The 12,215-nt window shown below is 41.6% G+C and overlaps 38 non-coding genes and 16 pseudogenes across 38 annotated transcripts; all 54 read left to right on the forward strand.

Moving 5' to 3' along the window:
- Positions 1 to 32: 32 nt before the first annotated feature.
- On the forward strand, positions 33 to 151 carry LOC134900818 (5S ribosomal RNA). The gene has a single exon (XR_010174322.1). It is a non-coding gene; the product is annotated as a 5S ribosomal RNA (ribosomal RNA).
- A 107-nt stretch (positions 152 to 258) lies between these two features.
- On the forward strand, positions 259 to 377 carry LOC135065932 (5S ribosomal RNA). Its single transcript, XR_010252198.1, has one exon. It is a non-coding gene; the product is annotated as a 5S ribosomal RNA (ribosomal RNA).
- A 107-nt stretch (positions 378 to 484) lies between these two features.
- Positions 485 to 603, forward strand: LOC135058739 (5S ribosomal RNA). Its single transcript, XR_010245162.1, has one exon. It is a non-coding gene; the product is annotated as a 5S ribosomal RNA (ribosomal RNA).
- Positions 604 to 710: 107 nt separating this feature from the next.
- Positions 711 to 829, forward strand: LOC135058740 (5S ribosomal RNA). The gene has a single exon (XR_010245163.1). It is a non-coding gene; the product is annotated as a 5S ribosomal RNA (ribosomal RNA).
- Positions 830 to 936: 107 nt separating this feature from the next.
- LOC135059415 (5S ribosomal RNA) lies at positions 937 to 1,055 on the forward strand. Its single transcript, XR_010245818.1, has one exon. It is a non-coding gene; the product is annotated as a 5S ribosomal RNA (ribosomal RNA).
- A 107-nt stretch (positions 1,056 to 1,162) lies between these two features.
- Positions 1,163 to 1,281, forward strand: LOC134890063 (5S ribosomal RNA; annotated as a pseudogene).
- Positions 1,282 to 1,388: 107 nt separating this feature from the next.
- On the forward strand, positions 1,389 to 1,507 carry LOC135060392 (5S ribosomal RNA). Its single transcript, XR_010246786.1, has one exon. It is a non-coding gene; the product is annotated as a 5S ribosomal RNA (ribosomal RNA).
- Positions 1,508 to 1,614: 107 nt separating this feature from the next.
- On the forward strand, positions 1,615 to 1,733 carry LOC135069694 (5S ribosomal RNA). The gene has a single exon (XR_010255873.1). It is a non-coding gene; the product is annotated as a 5S ribosomal RNA (ribosomal RNA).
- Positions 1,734 to 1,840: 107 nt separating this feature from the next.
- On the forward strand, positions 1,841 to 1,959 carry LOC135058990 (5S ribosomal RNA). The gene has a single exon (XR_010245410.1). It is a non-coding gene; the product is annotated as a 5S ribosomal RNA (ribosomal RNA).
- Positions 1,960 to 2,066: 107 nt separating this feature from the next.
- Positions 2,067 to 2,185, forward strand: LOC135058741 (5S ribosomal RNA). The gene has a single exon (XR_010245164.1). It is a non-coding gene; the product is annotated as a 5S ribosomal RNA (ribosomal RNA).
- A 107-nt stretch (positions 2,186 to 2,292) lies between these two features.
- Positions 2,293 to 2,411, forward strand: LOC135058743 (5S ribosomal RNA). Its single transcript, XR_010245166.1, has one exon. It is a non-coding gene; the product is annotated as a 5S ribosomal RNA (ribosomal RNA).
- Positions 2,412 to 2,518: 107 nt separating this feature from the next.
- On the forward strand, positions 2,519 to 2,637 carry LOC134895314 (5S ribosomal RNA; annotated as a pseudogene).
- A 107-nt stretch (positions 2,638 to 2,744) lies between these two features.
- LOC134892330 (5S ribosomal RNA) lies at positions 2,745 to 2,863 on the forward strand (annotated as a pseudogene).
- A 107-nt stretch (positions 2,864 to 2,970) lies between these two features.
- Positions 2,971 to 3,089, forward strand: LOC135065944 (5S ribosomal RNA). Its single transcript, XR_010252209.1, has one exon. It is a non-coding gene; the product is annotated as a 5S ribosomal RNA (ribosomal RNA).
- A 107-nt stretch (positions 3,090 to 3,196) lies between these two features.
- LOC134901792 (5S ribosomal RNA) lies at positions 3,197 to 3,315 on the forward strand. The gene has a single exon (XR_010175272.1). It is a non-coding gene; the product is annotated as a 5S ribosomal RNA (ribosomal RNA).
- A 107-nt stretch (positions 3,316 to 3,422) lies between these two features.
- LOC134891274 (5S ribosomal RNA) lies at positions 3,423 to 3,541 on the forward strand (annotated as a pseudogene).
- A 107-nt stretch (positions 3,542 to 3,648) lies between these two features.
- LOC134888755 (5S ribosomal RNA) lies at positions 3,649 to 3,767 on the forward strand (annotated as a pseudogene).
- A 107-nt stretch (positions 3,768 to 3,874) lies between these two features.
- On the forward strand, positions 3,875 to 3,993 carry LOC134889402 (5S ribosomal RNA; annotated as a pseudogene).
- A 107-nt stretch (positions 3,994 to 4,100) lies between these two features.
- On the forward strand, positions 4,101 to 4,219 carry LOC135068579 (5S ribosomal RNA). Its single transcript, XR_010254774.1, has one exon. It is a non-coding gene; the product is annotated as a 5S ribosomal RNA (ribosomal RNA).
- A 107-nt stretch (positions 4,220 to 4,326) lies between these two features.
- Positions 4,327 to 4,445, forward strand: LOC135068069 (5S ribosomal RNA). Its single transcript, XR_010254277.1, has one exon. It is a non-coding gene; the product is annotated as a 5S ribosomal RNA (ribosomal RNA).
- A 107-nt stretch (positions 4,446 to 4,552) lies between these two features.
- On the forward strand, positions 4,553 to 4,671 carry LOC134887230 (5S ribosomal RNA; annotated as a pseudogene).
- Positions 4,672 to 4,778: 107 nt separating this feature from the next.
- On the forward strand, positions 4,779 to 4,897 carry LOC134885293 (5S ribosomal RNA). Its single transcript, XR_010169411.1, has one exon. It is a non-coding gene; the product is annotated as a 5S ribosomal RNA (ribosomal RNA).
- Positions 4,898 to 5,004: 107 nt separating this feature from the next.
- Positions 5,005 to 5,123, forward strand: LOC135066392 (5S ribosomal RNA). The gene has a single exon (XR_010252639.1). It is a non-coding gene; the product is annotated as a 5S ribosomal RNA (ribosomal RNA).
- A 107-nt stretch (positions 5,124 to 5,230) lies between these two features.
- On the forward strand, positions 5,231 to 5,349 carry LOC134884619 (5S ribosomal RNA). The gene has a single exon (XR_010168761.1). It is a non-coding gene; the product is annotated as a 5S ribosomal RNA (ribosomal RNA).
- Positions 5,350 to 5,455: 106 nt separating this feature from the next.
- LOC134890671 (5S ribosomal RNA) lies at positions 5,456 to 5,573 on the forward strand (annotated as a pseudogene).
- A 107-nt stretch (positions 5,574 to 5,680) lies between these two features.
- Positions 5,681 to 5,799, forward strand: LOC135060393 (5S ribosomal RNA). Its single transcript, XR_010246787.1, has one exon. It is a non-coding gene; the product is annotated as a 5S ribosomal RNA (ribosomal RNA).
- A 107-nt stretch (positions 5,800 to 5,906) lies between these two features.
- Positions 5,907 to 6,025, forward strand: LOC134900819 (5S ribosomal RNA). The gene has a single exon (XR_010174323.1). It is a non-coding gene; the product is annotated as a 5S ribosomal RNA (ribosomal RNA).
- Positions 6,026 to 6,132: 107 nt separating this feature from the next.
- On the forward strand, positions 6,133 to 6,251 carry LOC135065956 (5S ribosomal RNA). Its single transcript, XR_010252220.1, has one exon. It is a non-coding gene; the product is annotated as a 5S ribosomal RNA (ribosomal RNA).
- A 107-nt stretch (positions 6,252 to 6,358) lies between these two features.
- LOC135058744 (5S ribosomal RNA) lies at positions 6,359 to 6,477 on the forward strand. Its single transcript, XR_010245167.1, has one exon. It is a non-coding gene; the product is annotated as a 5S ribosomal RNA (ribosomal RNA).
- Positions 6,478 to 6,584: 107 nt separating this feature from the next.
- Positions 6,585 to 6,703, forward strand: LOC135058745 (5S ribosomal RNA). The gene has a single exon (XR_010245168.1). It is a non-coding gene; the product is annotated as a 5S ribosomal RNA (ribosomal RNA).
- A 107-nt stretch (positions 6,704 to 6,810) lies between these two features.
- Positions 6,811 to 6,929, forward strand: LOC134892967 (5S ribosomal RNA; annotated as a pseudogene).
- Positions 6,930 to 7,036: 107 nt separating this feature from the next.
- LOC134889404 (5S ribosomal RNA) lies at positions 7,037 to 7,155 on the forward strand (annotated as a pseudogene).
- A 107-nt stretch (positions 7,156 to 7,262) lies between these two features.
- Positions 7,263 to 7,381, forward strand: LOC135065161 (5S ribosomal RNA). Its single transcript, XR_010251449.1, has one exon. It is a non-coding gene; the product is annotated as a 5S ribosomal RNA (ribosomal RNA).
- Positions 7,382 to 7,488: 107 nt separating this feature from the next.
- LOC134900821 (5S ribosomal RNA) lies at positions 7,489 to 7,607 on the forward strand. Its single transcript, XR_010174325.1, has one exon. It is a non-coding gene; the product is annotated as a 5S ribosomal RNA (ribosomal RNA).
- A 107-nt stretch (positions 7,608 to 7,714) lies between these two features.
- On the forward strand, positions 7,715 to 7,833 carry LOC134886103 (5S ribosomal RNA). Its single transcript, XR_010170197.1, has one exon. It is a non-coding gene; the product is annotated as a 5S ribosomal RNA (ribosomal RNA).
- Positions 7,834 to 7,940: 107 nt separating this feature from the next.
- Positions 7,941 to 8,059, forward strand: LOC135066785 (5S ribosomal RNA). Its single transcript, XR_010253025.1, has one exon. It is a non-coding gene; the product is annotated as a 5S ribosomal RNA (ribosomal RNA).
- A 107-nt stretch (positions 8,060 to 8,166) lies between these two features.
- LOC135061420 (5S ribosomal RNA) lies at positions 8,167 to 8,285 on the forward strand. The gene has a single exon (XR_010247801.1). It is a non-coding gene; the product is annotated as a 5S ribosomal RNA (ribosomal RNA).
- Positions 8,286 to 8,392: 107 nt separating this feature from the next.
- On the forward strand, positions 8,393 to 8,511 carry LOC135058877 (5S ribosomal RNA). The gene has a single exon (XR_010245301.1). It is a non-coding gene; the product is annotated as a 5S ribosomal RNA (ribosomal RNA).
- A 106-nt stretch (positions 8,512 to 8,617) lies between these two features.
- Positions 8,618 to 8,735, forward strand: LOC134893248 (5S ribosomal RNA; annotated as a pseudogene).
- Positions 8,736 to 8,842: 107 nt separating this feature from the next.
- Positions 8,843 to 8,961, forward strand: LOC135063627 (5S ribosomal RNA). Its single transcript, XR_010249953.1, has one exon. It is a non-coding gene; the product is annotated as a 5S ribosomal RNA (ribosomal RNA).
- A 107-nt stretch (positions 8,962 to 9,068) lies between these two features.
- On the forward strand, positions 9,069 to 9,187 carry LOC134900822 (5S ribosomal RNA). The gene has a single exon (XR_010174326.1). It is a non-coding gene; the product is annotated as a 5S ribosomal RNA (ribosomal RNA).
- Positions 9,188 to 9,294: 107 nt separating this feature from the next.
- Positions 9,295 to 9,413, forward strand: LOC135058991 (5S ribosomal RNA). Its single transcript, XR_010245411.1, has one exon. It is a non-coding gene; the product is annotated as a 5S ribosomal RNA (ribosomal RNA).
- Positions 9,414 to 9,520: 107 nt separating this feature from the next.
- On the forward strand, positions 9,521 to 9,639 carry LOC135058746 (5S ribosomal RNA). The gene has a single exon (XR_010245169.1). It is a non-coding gene; the product is annotated as a 5S ribosomal RNA (ribosomal RNA).
- A 107-nt stretch (positions 9,640 to 9,746) lies between these two features.
- LOC134885802 (5S ribosomal RNA) lies at positions 9,747 to 9,865 on the forward strand. The gene has a single exon (XR_010169906.1). It is a non-coding gene; the product is annotated as a 5S ribosomal RNA (ribosomal RNA).
- Positions 9,866 to 9,972: 107 nt separating this feature from the next.
- LOC134895388 (5S ribosomal RNA) lies at positions 9,973 to 10,091 on the forward strand (annotated as a pseudogene).
- Positions 10,092 to 10,198: 107 nt separating this feature from the next.
- On the forward strand, positions 10,199 to 10,317 carry LOC134893405 (5S ribosomal RNA; annotated as a pseudogene).
- Positions 10,318 to 10,424: 107 nt separating this feature from the next.
- On the forward strand, positions 10,425 to 10,543 carry LOC134892426 (5S ribosomal RNA; annotated as a pseudogene).
- A 107-nt stretch (positions 10,544 to 10,650) lies between these two features.
- On the forward strand, positions 10,651 to 10,769 carry LOC135062420 (5S ribosomal RNA). Its single transcript, XR_010248770.1, has one exon. It is a non-coding gene; the product is annotated as a 5S ribosomal RNA (ribosomal RNA).
- A 107-nt stretch (positions 10,770 to 10,876) lies between these two features.
- LOC135061275 (5S ribosomal RNA) lies at positions 10,877 to 10,995 on the forward strand. Its single transcript, XR_010247662.1, has one exon. It is a non-coding gene; the product is annotated as a 5S ribosomal RNA (ribosomal RNA).
- Positions 10,996 to 11,102: 107 nt separating this feature from the next.
- Positions 11,103 to 11,221, forward strand: LOC134887231 (5S ribosomal RNA; annotated as a pseudogene).
- Positions 11,222 to 11,328: 107 nt separating this feature from the next.
- Positions 11,329 to 11,447, forward strand: LOC135066786 (5S ribosomal RNA). The gene has a single exon (XR_010253026.1). It is a non-coding gene; the product is annotated as a 5S ribosomal RNA (ribosomal RNA).
- Positions 11,448 to 11,554: 107 nt separating this feature from the next.
- LOC134901465 (5S ribosomal RNA) lies at positions 11,555 to 11,673 on the forward strand. The gene has a single exon (XR_010174956.1). It is a non-coding gene; the product is annotated as a 5S ribosomal RNA (ribosomal RNA).
- A 107-nt stretch (positions 11,674 to 11,780) lies between these two features.
- Positions 11,781 to 11,899, forward strand: LOC135060394 (5S ribosomal RNA). Its single transcript, XR_010246788.1, has one exon. It is a non-coding gene; the product is annotated as a 5S ribosomal RNA (ribosomal RNA).
- Positions 11,900 to 12,006: 107 nt separating this feature from the next.
- On the forward strand, positions 12,007 to 12,125 carry LOC134891900 (5S ribosomal RNA; annotated as a pseudogene).
- The last annotated feature ends 90 nt before the right edge of the window (positions 12,126 to 12,215 follow it).

Below are 12,215 nucleotides of genomic sequence, written 5' to 3' on the forward strand. Positions count from 1 at the left end.
GTAGAAAAGTTCTAACAGAAACCACAAAGCTCATCTACAGCCACACCGCACTGGATACGCCCAATCTCATCTGATCTTGGAAGCTAAGCAGTGTTGGGCCTGGTTAGTACTTGGATGGGAGACCACCTGGGAATACAAGGTGCTGTAGATATTTTTATACTGCCAACACCGTTCTATTGATGCATTCCATTTTCAAACGTATTCATTTATGAACCAGTAGTTAGAAGTAGAAAAGTTCTAACAGAAACCACAAAGCTCATCTACAGCCACACCACACTGGATACGCCCAATCTCATCTGATCTTGGAAGCTAAGCAGTGTTGGGCCTGGTTAGTACTTGGATGGGAGACCACCTGGGAATACAAGGTGCTGTAGATATTTTTATACTGCCAACACCGTTCTGTTGATGCATTCCATTTTCAAACGTATTCATTTATGAACCAGTAGTTAGAAGTAGAAAAGTTCTAACAGAAACCACAAAGCTCATCTACAGCCACACCACACTGGATACGCCCAATCTCATCTGATCTTGGAAGCTAAGCAGTGTTGGGCCTGGTTAGTACTTGGATGGGAAACCACCTGGGAATACAAGGTGCTGTAGATATTTTTATACTGCCAACACCGTTCTGTTGATGCATTCCATTTTCAAACGTATTCATTTATGAACCAGTAGTTAGAAGTAGAAAAGTTCTAACAGAAACCACAAAGCTCATCTACAGCCACACCACACTGGATACGCCCAATCTCATCTGATCTTGGAAGCTAAGCAGTGTTGGGCCTGGTTAGTACTTGGATGGGAAACCACCTGGGAATACAAGGTGCTGTAGATATTTTTATACTACCAACACCGTTCTGTTGATGCATTCCATTTTCAAATGTATTCATTTATGAACCAGTAGTTAGAAGTAGAAAAGTTCTAACAGAAACCACAAAGCTCATCTACAGCCACACCGCACTGGATACGCCCAATCTCATCTGATCTTGGAAGCTAAGCAGTGTTGGGCCTGGTTAGTACTTGGATGGGAAACCACCTGGGAATACAAGGTGCTGTAGATATTTTTATACTACCAACACCGTTCTGTTGATGCATTCCATTTTCAAATGTATTCATTTATGAACCAGTAGTTAGAAGTAGAAAAGTTCTAACAGAAACCAGAAAGTTCATCTACAGTAACACCATACTGGATACGCCCAATCTCATCTGATCTTGGAAGCTAAGCAGTGTTGGGCCTGGTTAGTACTTGGATGGGAGACGACCTGGGAATACAAGGTGCTGTAGATATTTTTATACTGCCAACACCGGTCTGTTGATGCATTCCATTTTCAAACGTTTTCATTTATGAACCAGTAGTTAGAAGTAGAAAAGTTCTAACAGAAACAACAAAGCTCATCTACAGCCACACCACACTGGATACGCCCAATCTCATCTGATCTTGGAAGCTAAGCAGTGTTGGGCCTGGTTAGTACTTGGATGGGAGACCACCTAGGAATACAAGGTGCTGTAGATATTTTTATACTGCCAACACCGTTCTGTTGATGCATTCAATTTTCAAATGTATTCATTTATGAACCAGTAGTTAGAAGTAGAAAAGTTCTAACAGAAACCAGAAAGTTCATCTACAGCAACACCACACTGGATACGCCCAATCTCATCTGATCTTGGAAACTAAGCAGTGTTGGGCCTGGTTAGTACTTGGATGGGAGACCACCTGGGAATACAAGGTGCTGTAGATATTTTTATACTGCCAACACCGTTCTGTTGATGCATTCCATTTTCAAATGTATTCATTTATGAACCAGTAGTTAGAAGTAGAAAAGTTCTAACAGAAACCACAAAGCTCATCTACAGCCACACCACACTGGATATGCCCAATCTCATCTGATCTTGGAAGCTAAGCAGTGTTGGGCCTGGTTAGTACTTGGATGGGAGACCACCTGGGAATACAAGGTGCTGTAGATATTTTTATACTGCCAACACCGTTCTGTTGATGCATTCCATTTTCAAATGTATTCATTTATGAACCAGTAGTTAGAAGAAGAAAAGTTATAACAGAAACCACAAAGCTCATCTACAGCCACACCACACTGGATACGCCCAATCTCATCTGATCTTGGAAGCTAAGCAGTGTTGGGCCTGGTTAGTACTTGGATGGGAAACCACCTGGGAATACAAGGTGCTGTAGATATTTTTATACTGCCAACACCGTTCTGTTGATGCATTCCATTTTCAAACGTATTCATTTATGAACCAGTAGTTAGAAGTAGAAAAGTTCTAACAGAAACCACAAAGCTCATCTACAGCCACACCACACTGGATACGCCCAATCTCATCTGATCTTGGAAGCTAAGCAGTGTTGGGCCTGGTTAGTACTTGGATGGGAAACCACCTGGGAATACAAGGTGCTGTAGATATTTTTATACTACCAACACCGTTCTGTTGATGCATTCCATTTTCAAATGTATTCATTTATGAACCAGTAGTTAGAAGTAGAAAAGTTCTAACAGAAACCAGAAAGTTCATCTACAGCAACACCACACTGGATACGCCCAATCTCATTTGATCTTGGAAGCTAAGCAGTGTTGGGTCTGGTTAGTACTTGGATGGGAGACCACCCAGTAATACAAGGAGCTGTAGATATTTTAATACTGCCAACACCGTTCTGTTGATGCATTCCATTTTCAAACGTATTCATTTATGAACCAGTAGTTAGAAGTAGAAAAGTTCTAACAGAAACAACAAACCTCATCTACAGCCACAGCACACTGGATACGCCCAATCTCATCTAATCTTGGAAGCTAAGCAGTGTTGGGCCTGGTTAGTACTTGGATGGGAGACCACCTGGGAATACAAGTTGCTGTAGATATTTTTATACTGCCAACACCGTTCTGTTGATGCATTCCATTTTCAAACGTTTTCATTTATGAACCAGTAGTTAGAAGTAGAAAAGTTCTAACAGAAACCACAAAGCTCATCTACAGCCACACCACACTGGATACGCCCAATCTCATCTGATCTTGGAAGCTAAGCAGTGTTGGGCCTGGTTAGTACTTGGATGGGAGACCACCTGGGAATACAAGGTGCTGTAGATATTTTTATACTGCCAACACCGTTCTGTTGATGCATTCTATTTTCAAACGTATTCATTTATGAACCAGTAGTTAGAAGTAGAAAAGTTCTAACAGAAACAACAAAGCTCATCTATAGCCACACCACACTGGATACGCCCAATCTCATCTGATCTTGGAAGCTAAGCAGTGTTGGGCCTGGTTAGTACTTGGATGGGAGACCACCTGGGAATACAAGGTGCTGTAGATATTTTTATACTGCCAACACCGTTCTGTTGATGCATTCCATTTTCAAACGTATTAATTTATGAACCAGTAGTTAGAAGTAGAAAAGTTCTAACAGAAACCACAAAGCTCATCTACAGCCACACCACACTGGATACGCCCAATCTCATCTGATCTTGGAAGCTAAGCAGTGTTGTGCCTGGTTAGTACTTGGATGGGAGACCACCCGGTAATACAAGGTGCTGTAGATATTTTTATACTGCCAACACCGTTCTGTTGATGCATTCCATTTTCAAACGTATTCATTTATGAACCAGTAGTTAGAAGTAGAAAAGTTCTAACAGAAACAACAAAGCTCATCTACAGCCACAGCACACTGGATACGCCCAATCTCATCTAATCTTGGAAGCTAAGCAGTGTTGGGCCTGGTTAGTACTTGGATGGGAGACCACCTGGGAATACAAGGTGCTGTAGATATTTTTATACTGCCAACACCGTTCTGTTGATGCATTCCATTTTCAAACGTTTTCATTTATGAACCAGTAGTTAGAAGTAGAAAAGTTCTAACAGAAACCACAAAGCTCATCTACAGCCACAGCACACTGGATACGCCCAATCTCATCTGATCTTGGAAGATAAGCAGTGTTGGGCCTGGTTATTACTTGGATGGGAGACCACCTGGGAATACAAGGTGCTGTAGATATTTTTATACTGCCAACACCGTTCTGTTGATGCATTCCATTTTCAAACGTATTCATTTATGAACCAGTAGTTAGAAGTAGAAAAGTTCTAACAGAAACCACAAAGCTCATATACAGCCACACCACACTGGATACGCCCAATCTCATCTGATCTTGGAAGCTAAGTAGTGTTGGGCCTGGTTAGTACTTGGATGGGAGACCACCTGGGAATACAAGGTGCTGTAGATATTTTTATACTGCCAACACCGTTCTGTTGATGCATTCCATTTTCAAACGTATTCATTTATGAACCAGTAGTTAGAAGTAGAAAAGTTCTAACAGAAACCACAAAGCTCATCTACAGCCACAACGCACTGGATACGCCCAATCTCATCTGATCTTGGAAGCTAAGCAGTGTTGGGCCTGGTTAGTACTTGGATGGGAGACCACCTGGGAATACAAGGTGCTGTAGATATTTTTATACTACCAACATCGTTCTGTTGATGCATTCCATTTTCAAACGTATTCATTTATGAACCAGTAGTTAGAAGTAGAAAAGTTCTAACAGAAACCAGAAAGTTCATCTACAGCAACACCACACTGGATACGCCCAATCTCATCTGATCTTGGAAGCTAAGCAGTGTTGGGCCTGGTTAGTACTTGGATGGGAGACCACCCGGTAATACAAGGTGCTGTAGATATTTTTATACTGCCAACACCATTCTGTTGATGCAGTCCATTTTCACACGTATTCATTTATGAACCAGTAGTTAGAAGTAGAAAAGTTCTAACAGAAACAGCAAAGCTCATCTACAGCCACAGCACACTGGATACGCCCAATCTCATCTGATCTTGGAAGCTAAGCAGTGTTGGGCCTGGTTAGTACTTGGATGGGAGACCACCTGGGAATAAAAGGTGCTGTAGATATTTTTATACTGCCAACACCGGTCTGTTGATGCATTCCATTTTCAAACGTTTTCATTTATGAACCAGTAGTTAGAAGTAGAAAAGTTCTAACAGAAACCACAAAGCTCATCTACAGCCACACTACACTGGATACGCCCAATCTCATCTGATCTTGGAAGCTAAGCAGTGTTGGGCCTGGTTAGTACTTGGATGGGAGACCACCTAGGAATACAAGGTGCTGTAGATATTTTTATACTGCCAACACCGTTCTGTTGATGCATTCCATTTTCAAATGTATTCATTTATGAACCAGTAGTTAGAAGTAGAAAAGTTCTAACAGAAACCAGAAAGTTCATCTACAGCAACACCACACTGGATACGCCCAATCTCATCTGATCTTGGAAGCTAAGCAGTGTTGGGCCTGGTTAGTACTTGGATGGGAGACCACCTGGGAATACAAGGTGCTTTAGATATTTTTATACTGCCAACACCGTTCTGTTGATGCATTCATTTTCAAACGTATTCATTTATGAACCAGTAGTTAGAAGTACAAAAGTTCTAACAGAAACCACAAAGCTCATCTACAGTAACACCATACTGGATACGCCCAATCTCATCTGTTCTTGGAAGCTAAGCAGTGTTGGGCCTGGTTAGTACTTGGATGGGAGACCACCTGGGAATACAAGTGCTGTAGATATTTTTATACTGCCAACACCGGTCTGTTGATGCATTCCATTTTCAAACGTTTTCATTTATGAACCAGTAGTTAGAAGTAGAAAAGTTCTAACAGAAACCACAAAGCTCATCTACAGCCACACCACACTGGATACGCCCAATCTCATCTGATCTTGGAAGCTAAGCAGTGTTGGGCCTGGTTAGTACTTGGATGGGAGACCACCTAGGAATACAAGGTGCTGTAGATATTTTTATACTGCCAACACCGTTCTGTTGATGCATTCCATTTTCAAACGTATTCATTTATGAACCAGTAGTTAGAAGTAGAAAAGTTCTAACAGAAACCACAAAGCTCATCTACAGCCACACCGCACTGGATACGCCCAATCTCATCTGATCTTGGAAGCTAAGCAGTGTTGGGCCTGGTTAGTACTTGGATGGGAGACCACCTGGGAATACAAGGTGCTGTAGATATTTTTATACTGCCAACACCGTTCTATTGATGCATTCCATTTTCAAACGTATTCATTTATGAACCAGTAGTTAGAAGTAGAAAAGTTCTAACAGAAACCACAAAGCTCATCTACAGCCACACCACACTGGATACGCCCAATCTCATCTGATCTTGGAAGCTAAGCAGTGTTGGGCCTGGTTAGTACTTGGATGGGAGACCACCTGGGAATACAAGGTGCTGTAGATATTTTTATACTGCCAACACCGTTCTGTTGATGCATTCCATTTTCAAACGTATTCATTTATGAACCAGTAGTTAGAAGTAGAAAAGTTCTAACAGAAACCACAAAGCTCATCTACAGCCACACCACACTGGATACGCCCAATCTCATCTGATCTTGGAAGCTAAGCAGTGTTGGGCCTGGTTAGTACTTGGATGGGAAACCACCTGGGAATACAAGGTGCTGTAGATATTTTTATACTGCCAACACCGTTCTGTTGATGCATTCCATTTTCAAACCTATTCATTTATGAACCAGTAGTTAGAAGTAGAAAAGTTCTAACAGAAACCACAAAGCTCATCTACAGCCACACCACACTGGATACGCCCAATCTCATCTGATCTTGGAAGCTAAGCAGTGTTGGGCCTGGTTAGTACTTGGATGGGAAACCACCTGGGAATACAAGGTGCTGTAGATATTTTTATACTACCAACACCGTTCTGTTGATGCATTCCATTTTCAAATGTATTCATTTATGAACCAGTAGTTAGAAGTAGAAAAGTTCTAACAGAAACCACAAAGCTCATCTACAGCCACAGCACACTGGATACGACCAATCTCATCTAATCTTGGAAGCTAAGCAGTGTTGGGCCTGGTTAGTACTTGGATGGGAGACCACCTGGGAATACAAGGTGCTGTAGATATTTTTATACTGCCAACACCGTTCTGTTGATGCATTCCATTTTCAAACGTTTTCATTTATGAACCAGTAGTTAGAAGTAGAAAAGTTCTAACAGAAACCACAAAGCTCATCTACAGCCACAGCACACTGGATACGCCCAATCTCATCTGATCTTGGAAGATAAGCAGTGTTGGGCCTGGTTATTACTTGGATGGGAGACCACCTGGGAATACAAGGTGCTGTAGATATTTTTATACTGCCAACACCGTTCTGTTGATGCATTCCATTTTCAAACGTATTCATTTATGAACCAGTAGTTAGAAGTAGAAAAGTTCTAACAGAAACCACAAAGCTCATCTACAGCCACACCACACTGGATATGCCCAATCTCATCTGATCTTGGAAGCTAAGCAGTGTTGGGCCTGGTTAGTACTTGGATGGGAGACCAACTGGGAATACAAGGTGCTGTAGATATTTTTATACTGCCAACACCGTTCTGTTGATGCATTCCATTTTCAAACGTATTCATTTATGAACCAGTAGTTAGAAGTAGAAAAGTTCTAACAGAAACCACAAAGCTCATCTACAGCCACACCGCACTGGATACGCCCAATCTCATCTGATCTTGGAAGCTAAGCAGTGTTGGGCCTGGTTAGTACTTGGATGGGAGACCACCTGGGAATACAAGGTGCTGTAGATATTTTAATACTACCAACACCGTTCTGTTGATGCATTCCATTTTCAAACGTATTCATTTATGAACCAGTAGTTAGAAGTAGAAAAGTTCTAACAGAAACCAGAAAGTTCATCTACAGCAACACCACACTGGATACGCCCAATCTCATCTGATCTTGGAAGCTAAGCAGTGTTGGGCCTGGTTAGTACTTGGATGGGAGACCACTTGGTAATACAAGGTGCTGTAGATATTTTTATACTGCCAACACCATTCTGTTGATGCAGTCCATTTTCAAACGTATTCATTTATGAACCAGTAGTTAGAAGTAGAAAAGTTCTAACAGAAACAGCAAAGCTCATCTACAGCCACAGCACACTGGATACGCCCAATCTCATCTGATCTTGGAAGCTAAGCAGTGTTGGGCCTGGTTAGTACTTGGATGGGAGACCACCTGGGAATACAAGGTGCTGTAGATATTTTTATACTGCCAACACCGGTCTGTTGATGCATTCCATTTTCAAACGTTTTCATTTATGAACCAGTAGTTAGAAGTAGAAAAGTTCTAACAGAAACCACAAAGCTCATCTACAGTCACACCACACTGGATACGCCCAATCTCATCTGATCTTGGAAGCTAAGCAGTGTTGGGCCAGGTTAGTACTTGGATGGGAGACCACCTAGGAATACAAGGTGCTGTAGATATTTTTATACTGCCAACACCGTTCTGTTGATGCATTCCATTTTCAAATGTATTCATTTATGAACCAGTAGTTAGAAGTAGAAAAGTTCTAACAGAAACCAGACAGTTCATCTACAGCAACACCACACTGGATACACCCAATCTCATCTGATCTTGGAAGCTAAGCAGTGTTGGGCCTGGTTAGTACTTGGATGGGAGACCACCTGGGAGTACAAGGTGCTGTAGATATTTTTATACTGCCAACACCGTTCTGTTGATGCATTCATTTTCAAACGTATTCATTTATGAACCAGTAGTTAGAAGTACAAAAGTTCTAACAGAAACCACAAAGCTCATCTACAGTAACACCATACTGGATACGCCCAATCTCATCTGATCTTGTTAGCTAAGCAGTGTTGGGCCTGGTTAGTACTTGGATGGGAGACCACCTGGGAATACAAGTGCTGTAGATATTTTTATACTGCCAACACCGGTCTGTTGATGCATTCCATTTTCAAACGTTTTCATTTATGAACCAGTAGTTAGAAGTAGAAAAGTTCTAACAGAAACCACAAAGCTCATCTACAGCAACACCACACTGGATGCGCCCAATCTCATCTGATCTTGGAAGCTAAGCAGTGTTGGGCCTGGTTAGTACTTGGATGGGAGACCACCTAGGAATACAAGGTGCTGTAGATATTTTTATACTGCCAACACCGCTCTGTTGATGCATTCCATTTTCAAACGTATTCATTTATGAACCAGTAGTTAGAAGTAGAAAAGTTCTAACAGAAACCACAAAGCTCATCTACAGCCACACCGCACTGGATACGCCCAATCTCATCTGATCTTGGAAGCTAAGCAGTGTTGGGCCTGGTTAGTACTTGGATGGGAGACCACCTGGGAATACAAGGTGCTGTAGATATTTTTATACTGCCAACACCGTTCTGTTGATGCATTCCATTTTCAAACGTATTCATTTATGAACCAGTAGTTAGAAGTAGAAAAGTTCTAACAGAAACCACAAAGCTCATCTACAGCCACACCACACTGGATATGCCCAATCTCATCTGATCTTGGAAGCTAAGCAGTGTTGGGCCTGGTTAGTACTTGGATGGGAGACCACCTGGGAATACAAGGTGCTGTAGATATTTTTATACTGCCAACACCGTTCTGTTGATGCATTCCATTTTCAAATGTATTCATTTATGAACCAGTAGTTAGAAGAAGAAAAGTTCTAACAGAAACCACAAAGCTCATCTACAGCCACACCACACTGGATACGCCCAATCTCATCTGATCTTGGAAGCTAAGCAGTGTTGGGCCTGGTTAGTACTTGGATGGGAAACCACCTGGGAATACAAGGTGCTGTAGATATTTTTATACTGCCAACACCGTTCTGTTGATGCATTCCATTTTCAAACGTATTCATTTATGAACCAGTAGTTAGAAGTAGAAAAGTTCTAACAGAAACCACAAAGCTCATCTACAGCCACACCACACTGGATACGCCCAATCTCATCTGATCTTGGAAGCTAAGCAGTGTTGGGCCTGGTTAGTACTTGGATGCGAAACCACCTGGGAATACAAGGTGCTGTAGATATTTTTATACTACCAACACCGTTCTGTTGATGCATTCCATTTTCAAATGTATTCATTTATGAACCAGTAGTTAGAAGTAGAAAAGTTCTAACAGAAACCAGAAAGTTCATCTACAGCAACACCACACTGGATACGCCCAATCTCATCTGATCTTGGAAGCTAAGCAGTGTTAGGTCTGGTTAGTACTTGGATGGGAGACCTCCCAGTAATACAAGGTGCTGTAGATATTTTAATACTGCCAACACCGTTCTGTTGATGCATTCCATTTTCAAACGTATTCATTTATGAACCAGTAGTTAGAAGTAGAAAAGTTCTAACAGAAACAACAAACCTCATCTACAGCCACAGCACACTGGATACGCCCATTCTCATCTAATCTTGGAAGCTAAGCAGTGTTGGGCCTGGTTAGTACTTGGATGGGAGACCACCTGGGAATACAAGGTGCTGTAGATATTTTTAAACTGCCAACACCGTTCTGTTGATGCATTCCATTTTCAAACGTTTTCATTTATGAACCAGTAGTTAGAAGTAGAAAAGTTCTAACAGAAACCACAAAGCTCATCTACAGCCACAGCACACTGGATACGCCCAATCTCATCTGATCTTGGAAGATAAGCAGTGTTGGGCCTGGTTATTACTTGGATGGGAGACCACCTGGGAATACAAGGTGCTGTTGATATTTTTATACTGCCAACACCGTTCTGTTGATGCATTCCATTTTCAAACGTATTCATTTATGAACCAGTAGTTAGAAGTAGAAAAGTTCTAACAGAAACCACAAAGCTCATATACAGCCACACCACACTGGATACGCCCAATCTCATCTGATCTTGGAAGCTAAGCAGTGTTGGGCCTGGTTAGTACTTGGATGGGAGACCACCTGGGAATACAAGGTGCTGTAGATATTTTTATACTGCCAACACCGTTCTGTTGATGCATTCCATTTTCAAACGTATTCATTTATGAACCAGTAGTTAGAAGTAGAAAAGTTCTAACAGAAACCACAAAGCTCATCTACAGCCACACTGCACTGGATACGCCCAATCTCATCTGATCTTGGAAGCTAAGCAGTGTTGGGCCTGGTTAGTACTTGGATGGGAGACCACCTGGGAATACAAGGTGCTGTAGATATTTTTATACTACCAACACCGTTCTGTTGATGCATTCCATTTTCAAACGTATTCATTTATGAACCAGTAGTTAGAAGTAGAAAAGTTCTAACAGAAACCAGAAAGTTCATCTACAGCAACACCACACTGGATACGCCCAATCTCATCTGATCTTGGAAGCTAAGCAGTGTTGGGCCTGGTTAGTACTTGGATGGGAGACCACCCGGTAATACAAGGTGCTGTAGATATTTTTATACTGCCAACACCATTCTGTTGATGCAGTCCATTTTCAAACGTATTCATTTATGAACCAGTAGTTAGAAGTAGAAAAGTTCTAACAGAAACAGCAAAGCTCATCTACAGCCACAGCACACTGGATACGCCCAATCTCATCTGATCTTGGAAGCTAAGCAGTGTTGGGCCTGGTTAGTACTTGGATGGGAGACCACCTGGGAATACAAGGTGCTGTAGATATTTTTATACTGCCAACACCGGTCTGTTGATGCATTCCATTTTCAAACGTTTTCATTTATGAACCAGTAGTTAGAAGTAGAAAAGTTCTAACAGAAACCACAAAGCTCATCTACAGTCACACCACACTGGATACGCCCAATCTCATCTGATCTTGGAAGCTAAGCAGTGTTGGGCCTGGTTAGTACTTGGATGGGAGACCACCTGGGAATACAAGGTGCTGTAGATATTTTTATACTGCCAACACCGGTCTGTTGATGCATTCCATTTTCAAACGTTTTCATTTATGAACCAGTAGTTAGAAGTAGAAAAGTTCTAACAGAAACCACAAAGCTCATCTACAGCCACACCACACTGGATACGCCCAATCTCATCTGATCTTGGAAGCTAAGCAGTGTTGGGCCTGGTTAGTACTTGGATGGGAGACCACCTAGGAATACAAGGTGCTGTAGATATTTTTATACTGCCAACACCGTTCTGTTGATGCATTCAATTTTCAAATGTATTCATTTATGAACCAGTAGTTAGAAGTAGAAAAGTTCTAACAGAAACCAGAAAGTTCATCTACAGCAACACCACACTGGATACGCCCAATCTCATCTGATCTTGGAAACTAAGCAGTGTTGGGCCTGGTTAGTACTTGGATGGGAGACAACCTGGGAATACAAGGTGCTGTAGATATTTTTATACTGCAAACACCGTTCTGTTGATGCATTCCATTTTCAAACGTATTCATTTTTGAACCAGTAGTTAGAAGTAGAAAAGTTCTAA

The sequence above is a fragment of the Pseudophryne corroboree genome, chromosome 3 (genome assembly GCF_028390025.1).
Source record: "Pseudophryne corroboree isolate aPseCor3 chromosome 3, aPseCor3.hap2, whole genome shotgun sequence".
NCBI classification, from domain to species: Eukaryota; Metazoa; Chordata; class Amphibia; order Anura; family Myobatrachidae; genus Pseudophryne; species Pseudophryne corroboree.